The sequence below is a fragment of the Chamaea fasciata genome, unplaced genomic scaffold (assembly GCF_029207755.1).
Source record: "Chamaea fasciata isolate MVZ Bird 193981 ecotype frontalis unplaced genomic scaffold, bChaFas1.0.hap1 SCAF_18, whole genome shotgun sequence".
Taxonomy (NCBI): domain Eukaryota; kingdom Metazoa; phylum Chordata; class Aves; order Passeriformes; family Sylviidae; genus Chamaea; species Chamaea fasciata.
In genome coordinates this window covers 4,314,424-4,323,275 of record NW_027094103.1, presented here as the reverse complement: position 1 = coordinate 4,323,275, position 8,852 = coordinate 4,314,424, and the positions used below count along the sequence as shown (strand labels likewise).

General features: G+C 54.4%; 1 long non-coding RNA gene across 1 annotated transcript; it reads left to right on the top strand.

The window, feature by feature from the left end:
* The first annotated feature begins 223 nt into the window (after positions 1 to 223).
* On the top strand, positions 224 to 3,049 carry LOC136298788 (uncharacterized). The gene is made up of 2 exons (XR_010723367.1): positions 224 to 773; positions 1,040 to 3,049. It is a non-coding gene; the product is annotated as an uncharacterized lncRNA (long non-coding RNA).
* Positions 3,050 to 8,852: the final 5,803 nt, after the last annotated feature.

Genomic DNA, 8,852 nt, shown 5'->3' with positions numbered 1-8,852 from the left:
CGCTGGAGAGACACAAGGGAGTTCATCTCCACTCCGATTTTAACAAAGAATGGGATGTCCTGATGAGCACAGCTGGGAAAACACCCAGGAGGGCAGGAGAGAGGATTAATTAGCTGGACAAGCTGCCAGTAATTAGAGAAAGGGCAGGACTTCCCCTCCCTGGGGTGGTAAATCCTGTATAAAGCCCTGGGACTGCAGTAGTTGTTGAGGTGTTGTACTGGGTGCTGGTGGGTTGGGTTTTCTGTGGTGGAATTCTTTCCCACAGTGGGAAGGTGTTATTTGCTAGTTTGGGTTATTTTTTGGGGTGGAAATGTCCTGCCCTGGGTGCTGCTGGTGTTTGGGGAGCAGCATTTAGAGGGATGCTCTGCAGGAAATGCTCTGGGGGGACCAAGGGACAGAGTTAAGTCATTCCCTGCCCTGTTTAGTTAAATCCATTGAGTCCCCTCCTCTGGATGCTTTGTGCTTTTCCAAGGTTTCTCTTCCAGATGGGGCAGGAGTTAACACATGGAACCAGCTGGAGAATCCCTAAAAATCCTGAGAGCCCCTGTCTTGGGGCTTGGCTGGCTCCAGAACTCCAAGTAGGAAGCCAACATGGATGTGCTGAGTTCTAGTTTTGGGGTATTCGTTTTCTGGTTCTCCTAAATTAAGGGGGAGAAGCAGGTTCCAGGGGTGAGTGAGGCTTCTGCCCCAGTGGCCTTCACTGAGCAGAGGCTCAGCTGAGTCTGGAGTGTCCCTGAACCCTGCTGGGGACAAAGGGTGACACCACAGTGAAGGTTTGTACCTTCCCTCCCCACCTTCAGAGGCCTCTTGGTTTTGGGAAAAGCCCCCAAACTCTTTGATGAAGCAGCCCGTGGTGAGCAGAGCGCCCAGGGGCAGCAGCAGCAGCAGTGGAAGCCACTGCCTGCGCCATAAAATATACCCTCTAGCACACTTTTATTGGGAGGTGACTTGAAACCTGTGAGGTTTTAACTCTGGAAGGTTTTTTTCTGTGCTTTAACTCCCTGACTCTAACTGAGGCTTTGCTGCCCCTGATTTTCAGGCTCCATGAGGCAGATGGAGGTGAAGCTCTGGGAGGTGCTGGGGACCAGCTGAGCAGGCTGGACTTCCCTCCCAGCTGCTTGGAGCAGCAACCTGAGGAGGAGGAGGAGGCTGCTGATCAAACATCTGGGAAGGACCAGCTTGGTGTGTGCACTTTGCTGAGTGACTCTCAGAAAGAGCCCAGGCCCTCGTGGGCTGTGCTCGGTGCCTTATCTCTCCCCCAGACATCAGAGACCTGATGGTGCTCCTGAGGCCAGGGCCTGACAGCCTTGTACATTAGCACTTTTTTAAAGTCATGTCCACTTTTGAAATAGTACCTGTCCCGAGAGTGGTCACTTCATCTGACAAATGCCAGTGATGACAGCCGGACATTACAAACTCCAGCCCAGCTCACACAGAGCTGAGGGGGGAGAGCCGGGCTCCCCTGGGCTCTGTGGAGTTATCTGGATGTGGTGCCCACCCAGAGCCCACAGCCACGGTCCCAGGCTCGTTTGGACCTTGGATATGGGTCATCCCCATGGGATGGGTGCCTGGATCCCACCAGCAGCACAGTGCATGGAGCATCATCAAACAGGGCAGCTGAAGGCAGGCAGAGAAGGTAAATGGGGATTTTCCGCCCAAAAAAAAAGGGATTTTGCCACCCTCTGTCTGCCCAAGGAGTGAAGCCAGGCAGAAAACCCACTCATCTCCTTACACAGGAAGGTTTGAGCTGAAAGTTTCTGGATGAGGCTCTTGCTCCAAAGCTCCAAAACACATCCCTGGAGAGACCTGGCTGTGGTGGCCAAAGGGACTCTCCTGGCTCCGCGGGGCTGCTGCGGGTAAGAGGAGACCGGGCTGAGAGACCCCACAGCTGAGAATTCCCCCCTGCTCTGCTGAGCCTGCCAGGAGCCCTTGTGCTGTTGCTGGCCCGTCCAAGTCACCGCTAAAAGCTGCACTGGAACAGCGTGGCTGAAGTGACAAATGAAGAAAGCTGGGAAACGCCACCACTTGGGCTGCTTGATTAATTTTCTGCCTTTTATTTAAACAGGGGGTTGAACACATCCCCTCCCTGGGACGGCGGTGCCCTGCTGAGGGTTTCTCCGGCAGATGCCTGGGGGTGCTGCAGCGATGTTTGTGCTGTGTTTGGTGTGAGCAGGCGACTCACAGCCCCCGGCTGAGGGGTGCTGGGAGCAGCTGGGATTTCCTGGCCACTTGCCTGCACTGCGGGATGCCCACCCACTGCTGGAAGAGTGAGCTCTCAGCCCTGGAATTCAGAGGGAACAGGCTGTGGGTAGGAGCGGAGGGAGCACCTGGCTCCCCGACTGGCTGTCAGCAGCGCTCACTGGGCTCTTCACTCTCTTCTGCGGCTACTGAGCCTCTCCCCAAAGTTTCCCATGTTATTCCCATATTCCCAGCAGGATTTCCTAGGGAATGAGACGCGGCTGAGCGTGTGAATTCTGCGCTCTGGGAAACACCAGCTTTGCCCAAAGCCCAACGTGTCTTGCACTCCTCAGTGCCAGCAGTGCCAGCGCCCAGCTGGGCATTGGACACATCAAGGTGGCCAGGGACTCCTCCTAAAACCCCTGAGCATGAAAATATTTTCAGATAGAAGCAGAAAAAAAATTTTTTTGAGAAACTCTGGCAGAGCTGAACTCTCCTCTTGCTGATGGATAGAGGGAAAGGGTTTAAATGCCCCTCAGGCATCTCCTTGGCCACAGTCCCTGCTCTGTGGGTTGATGTTCCTCTCTTCCCTGGCTCTCCACAGTTTGGTCCCACACCCTTTCTCCTCTGCCAGCCTCCTGTCCCCTTAAAAAAATGCTCATAAAGAATTTCACAAGCTGGAAGGGATCCACAAGGATCTTCAAGTCCAGCTCCTGGCCCTGTACAGGACAGCCCCAATAATGTCACCCTGTGCCTGTTGGACAGGGGAGAGCAGCTGCATGGACCGGAGGAACCCTGAGAAAGGATGGGAGTCTCGGGCCCAGGAAAGTGCTCCAGGCTCCTCTGTGCCCCTGGGACTCTCAGCAACTTGTTCCCAACCCATCAGCTTTTGGGCAATTGCGGGTGGGAGTGGAGATTGGATGGATTTTTTCTCCCTTCACAGGCTCTTAGATGTTTTCCCCAAGCAGCAACTGGATGTCTTGTAGCCATCCCTGCATCTCTGGGTGCCCACCTTCCCAAGCAGCTGCCACATCTCCCTCCACCTCCTCACCTCCACCGAGACCCGAGTTATGATGTGAAACTTGAACACTCCTGGACAACTGGCACAGCCCAAGCTGAGCCTGCAATTTCCTGGCTCATAAAAACATGAGCTTCCTTCAGGCCCGGGTCTCTGCCAGGTCACACCGATCCAAGTCCCACACCACCTCCCCAAGGCCTCCCCACCCCCAAAATATTTTGTGACACCAGCTATGGGTTTGATTTTTCTTTTTTTTTTTTTTTAATTGTTCCATATGTTGGAGACACATGGAAAAATGCACAGGGAGAAATCCCCTCAGCCAGAGAGCGAAAAGCCCCCGAGTTTACTGGGTGTTGCAAATAATCCGAGGCAAAACAAATGTTTCAGGCTGCCTCAACTGCCAATTTTGAGTGCATTGTTTTAAATCTGGTGAAACAGGCCAAGGGGCAGTTGTTAATGGGCCAGTAATTTTCTTCCTTTCTAGGCACCCCAGAGCAACGAATATCAAATATTCCTTGGGAAAGGAATCAGATGTGGGGGCCTTTTTATTGAACATCTCCAAAGCCTCCATTGCCTCGCCCCGGGAGCGCTGCAGCTTCCAGCGAGGGGTTTTACGAGCAATAACCCGTTTGGGAAGCAGGGCAGGGAAGCCACACGGCCCAGTTTGCATCTCATTGTTGGGGCTGGCTTTTACAAGCCACAGTGGGGGCTCCCAACAGCCTAGCTTTTTGTAGCCCAGTCCATTAAACACAGCAGGCAGAGCTAAAGAGTGCCAGGGGTCGGAGCCCACGGGGATCCCGCTGAGCCCAGCCCTCTGCTCCTGTAATAAACTCAGCAGCATCCCTCTCAGAATTCCAGCAGCAAACAGCCTGGCCACAGGGGCTAATGTATCGCTGAAGGGAAGGTCAAGTGTGAAAAGAGCCGGGGTTGGGGTTTTTCCACGGGGTTTGGTTGTTGCTACGAGAGCAGTTGGCCAAAATGCTGCTGGTTCTGATGAGCCAAGCCTTGGGTGTGTGACTTGGGGATCACTGTTGGGATGACCTGGAACAAAGACTGGACAGAGCCAGAGAATAAAGTAGATGTTTATTGAAAGGCCTTTAGGACACACCTTGGGCAGGACAGGGGCTTGGCCAGGGCTACACCCAAGGTGGACTAAGAATGGTCACAAAATGAACAAATAGTCACGAGGTCTCACATTTTTATAAGTTTTGGTCCATTTGCATATTGGGGTTTAATTGTCCACTTCCAGCTCCAGGCTGTGAGGTCCCATCCTGCTTGTTCCTCCCTTCAGCCCACCCTTGTTTGTGCTTTTGGGCCTGAAAGTTGTCCTTGGTCTTGAGCAGGAAAAGGATTTGTTTTGTGTCCCTGCTGTGTGCAGAGCTGAGTGACACTGAATGTGAGCTCAGAGCTGCACCCCTGGGCACCACAGAACCTGAAATACATGAAAGCTCAAACTTCAGGCATCAATTGTGGCTTGCCTTTCTGAGATCTTGTGGATGTTACACTGGTGTGCAGTGTAGGAGATGTGACAGGACCCAGGGAATGGCTGCAGCTGTGTCAGAGGAGGCTGAGATTGGATTTTAGGAGAAGGTTCTTCCCCAGAGGGTGCTGGGCACTGCCCAGGCTCCCCAGGGAATGCGCACGGCCCCGAGGCTGAGCTCCAGGAGTGTTTGGACAATTCTCCCAGGGACAGGGTGGGATTGCTGGGGTGTCTGTGCAGGGCCAGGGGCTGGATTTGATGACTTTTGAAAGTCGCTTTGCCCTCGGGATATTCTGTGTGCTGGGCAATGTCCCCAGCTCCCACAGACCCATCTTTTGTGTCTGTGCTGGCTCTGGGCAGCCAAAACCACCAACATTTCCTGGAAAGTGCCTCCAACAAAGCCAACCTGAACTGGGGAGATCTATTATTTCTCTTTTAGGCTGCAGGAGAGGGGAAGGGCTGTCGCCTCCCAGCACCAAGTGAGGGGCTCTGGCTCTGTGGTGCTGTTGGTGCCCTCAGAGGGGTGGTACAGGAAAGAGGGGAGGAAAAGGGATGAAGCATTTGGTTTTAACAACCCCCAGCTGCCCTCCCTGCGTGCCAAGGGTGGCTGGTTTCCCGGCCTGGCTGGATTTGCTGGTGATTCCCCAAGAAACAGCCACCCAGAGCACTGAGATTCTTCCCTCAGCTCCAGCCCTCCCCTCAGGCAGCAGCACAGCAGTCGTGCAGTGCCCACGCTGGGCTTGGGGATCACCTGCCTGGGACAAAACTGGCCTGTCCTTAATGGGGGGTAGAAAAAACCAAACAAACCACTGCTTTTCTCATTAAATTTGGCCTGGCTGAACCCTCTGGTGTCCTTCCTCTGCAGGGGCTGCCCTTGGCTCTCAGCTGCTGTCACTTGAGCTGAACATCTTCATGTCATCTGAAGAGGGCCCTGTGTCTTCTTGTCCTTCCCCCGGTGCTTTCAGTGTTTCCCTTGGAAGCTTTTACCTGTTGGGAGCTCTTTTTCCCCCTGCCAAGGCTGGGGGAGGGAAAGGAGGTGTCAGACAATGCCCAAGGACTGCGGGCTAACACCGAGGCTGGCACCGGTTGCAGTTTTCACCAGAGTTTTTAGTTGGAAAAAAAAAGAGATCTGACAATCTGGGAATGCTGTGGGGGCTTCAGGCTGTAGCATATTGCTGGAGAAAAGTAAATTTCCTCTTGAATCTGAACTGTTCACCTCTGGTGTTTGCAGAATTGTCCTGTCACTTGTCTGCTTTGGAGCAACCTTGTCATTTAATTGTTTTGTTTGGTTTTGTTTTTTTTATCTTTGATTCTGAGGTTTTCATTTAAATCAATTGAATTACTTTGGAGCAAAATATCTTGAGTCTGTGTTTTAAATGAATTTCTGATTTATTTGCTTGCAAGCCCAGGGTGTTCTGGTGGGAATTGGGATCATTCCACTCAAGCCCCTCTGTGATAATTCAGCTGCACATTTTCCTGTACAGGTACCTGCAATTGTCCTATCCCTGGAAGTGTCCAAAGCCAGGCTGGACAGGGCTTGGAGAACCCTGGGATGGTGGAAGGTGTCCCTGTCCATGGCAGGGGTTGGAATGAGATATTTAAGGTCCCTTCCAATCCAAACCGTTCCATGATTCTATTGCACTCCTGAGGTAGAAAGCTTAAAATTATGAGTCTGAAAGCAATTTATTTTTTTATCTAAAAGGTCTGGGTTGCAGTTCTCCGTGCAAATGAAAATCTAAGGAGGAATAATTCCCGTTCATTCAGGACTGGGACAGGGACTTCAGGGCTGGGCTGAGCATCCATCCCACGGCCCGGTGTTGTCACTGAGGGGGTTGCCATGGAGACGGGACAACAGCGACCCCGGGATGCGATTTGGTCCCCAGCGATGCCGCCGGGGAGCCCTCGGGGGGCTCGGGGGAAGGGGGCGGGTGACACCTGCTGGTGGCGGCTCCTGGCCGGGGCTGCGCCAATCCCGCTCTAATCCCCGAGTCTGCCATGGGGACACGTTCCCTGCGAGTTTTCCTGCCCCGAGCGCCCGCACAGCTCGGGCCCAGCCGCGGTGGGAGGATGGAGCTAAGGCAGGAAGCCCCGCAGGAGGTTAAATGCCATTTCCCCCCCCTTGTGCCTATCAGGAGCTGTGGCAGGGAGTGAAAATTTCACTCACAGCTGTGGATGGGTTTTCCTGCGGTCCTGCCTTGCTGGAACACGGGGTGCTCAGTTTGGCCCATCCTGGGATTCAAACCTCGTGGAGGCTCTGGGAGTCAAGGTGAACTCACTGCGGTGTGAAGGCAGAAATATCAGGCTCTGGGAACCCTCCGGGGGCAGACAGAGGGCTGTCTGTCAGGGCATGTTAAACACCAGGGCTTGGAGGTCACTGGGGATGAGGTGTCCCTGGATCACCAGCAGCTGAGGCTGGAATGGCTCCGTGCATGTGTTGTTTCCTTGCCTGAGTGCCTGATGCTGCTGGTGTGAGGAGGATGCTGAGCTCTCTGGGTGTCCAGGCTGCTCCCTTGCTGCTGGTTTTTATGGGCTTTGTGTCTTCTGGGAAACTGCTTCACTCCCAGAGCTGAGATAAAACATTAGAGCTCTGAAAATTCCTCACACTGCAGGCAATTCCCTTCCCTGTGCTCCAGCACGGGGAGGAAGGACAAGCACTCTGCTTTTCTGGGAAATGGGGAGGTTTGGACGTGTCTGGCTCTTTGGGGTGCTTATCCTGTGCAGGAAAAGGTTCAGCCCTGGGCAGGGAGGATGGTTGGGATTTTCTCATTCCCCTTGAGTGAGGTTTGGCTTCTGGCTCCCAGCACCCTCCTGCCACTGTCCTTGTTCCCGTGAGTGACAGGGACCCGCCTCCTCTGGGATGCTGAGGGAGCCACCAGCAATCGCTGGTGTGTCCATCCCTCCAGCTGCAGAGAAGCCCAGCAGCAATCGAGAAATGAAGAGGCCCAGGGGGGGTTGCTACCTGGGGGTCACTGCGCTCCTGCTCTTTGGCTCAGACATCCTTTCCTGGCTGCCAGCAGGTCCCTCCTCCCCTGCTCCCTGTGTGACTTTGGTGGCACAAGGTCCCTGGTTTGAGTCTCTTTTTGGGGTGGGACCTTCTTGGTTCACCCAGCTCCGGGTGGGAGCAGGACTTGGAGTGCAGCTGGGATTTTGTATTCGATGGAGGACTTCAATGCTGAATTATCAAATGGATTTTGTAGTGCTGGAGGGGAGGAGATACAGAGTGAGACCCCACTTTGGGGGTTGTGGTTCTCCTTGCCCTCATGAACCCCTGCTGGGGGGCAGGTTGTCCCCACAGAGGCTTTTGAGAGCTCCTCTCTGGGCAGCTGAGTTGATGGGCAGTTAATGATTCGAGAAGGATGGAAAGGCTTCGCTCTACCCTGCCTCAGCCACCATTTTTCTGGTTGGGTGGGCAGGAGGCTTAAAATGCCACTTTGGCTGGCAGAGAGATGGGGGCCAGAGGAAGGGCAAAGAGAAAAGCTTTTACTTCCAAGAATAACTCTGGAACAAAACGAAGAGGGCGGAGGGCGAGTAGGGAAAGGGAGAAGTGCCTTCTCCAGGGACCAGCCCTGGCGTTCTCATCCTCAGAGCAGGAAAACTTGGCTGTATTAAAGGCAGTCCCCAGCTGCAGAGCTAAAACAGGCACGTGTGAGAGCAGCAGGGGATGGTGGCACAGGGCACCGCCCTGCCCTTCCTCCACTGGATGCTCCAAGCTCAGCATCCTCCCAACAAACTCTTCTCTTCCAGCTGGGCAGGGCTGGGACACACTGGGACATGGCCATGGCACCTCTCCCTGCCTTGTCCCTGGTGATCCCGCAGCTGCTCCCACCCCTGTGACTCTGGCACAGCGCAGGGGAGGGGACTGAGGGGCTCCTGTGGTCCTTTATCCCAGGATGTGCTGCTCCGTGCCCATGGATGTCTGTGCTGGAGAGGAGGGGTGGCATTCCCCGGGGGTGGGAAGGGTTGTGGTGCTCACCGGGCTCTGCCTGCAGGGAGGGGAGCCCAGCAGAGAGGGAGGAAAGGCTGGGCTCTCTGCTGGGCTCAGATCCAAGCAGGGCTGTGGACATCTGAGGACATCTGGGGACACAACTGCAGTCCCCTCACAGAGCAGGGGTTGATTTGGACGGAGGGAGATGCCTGTGGTGGTGGTGGTGGGGAGCTCTGGCTGCAAGTGTTGCA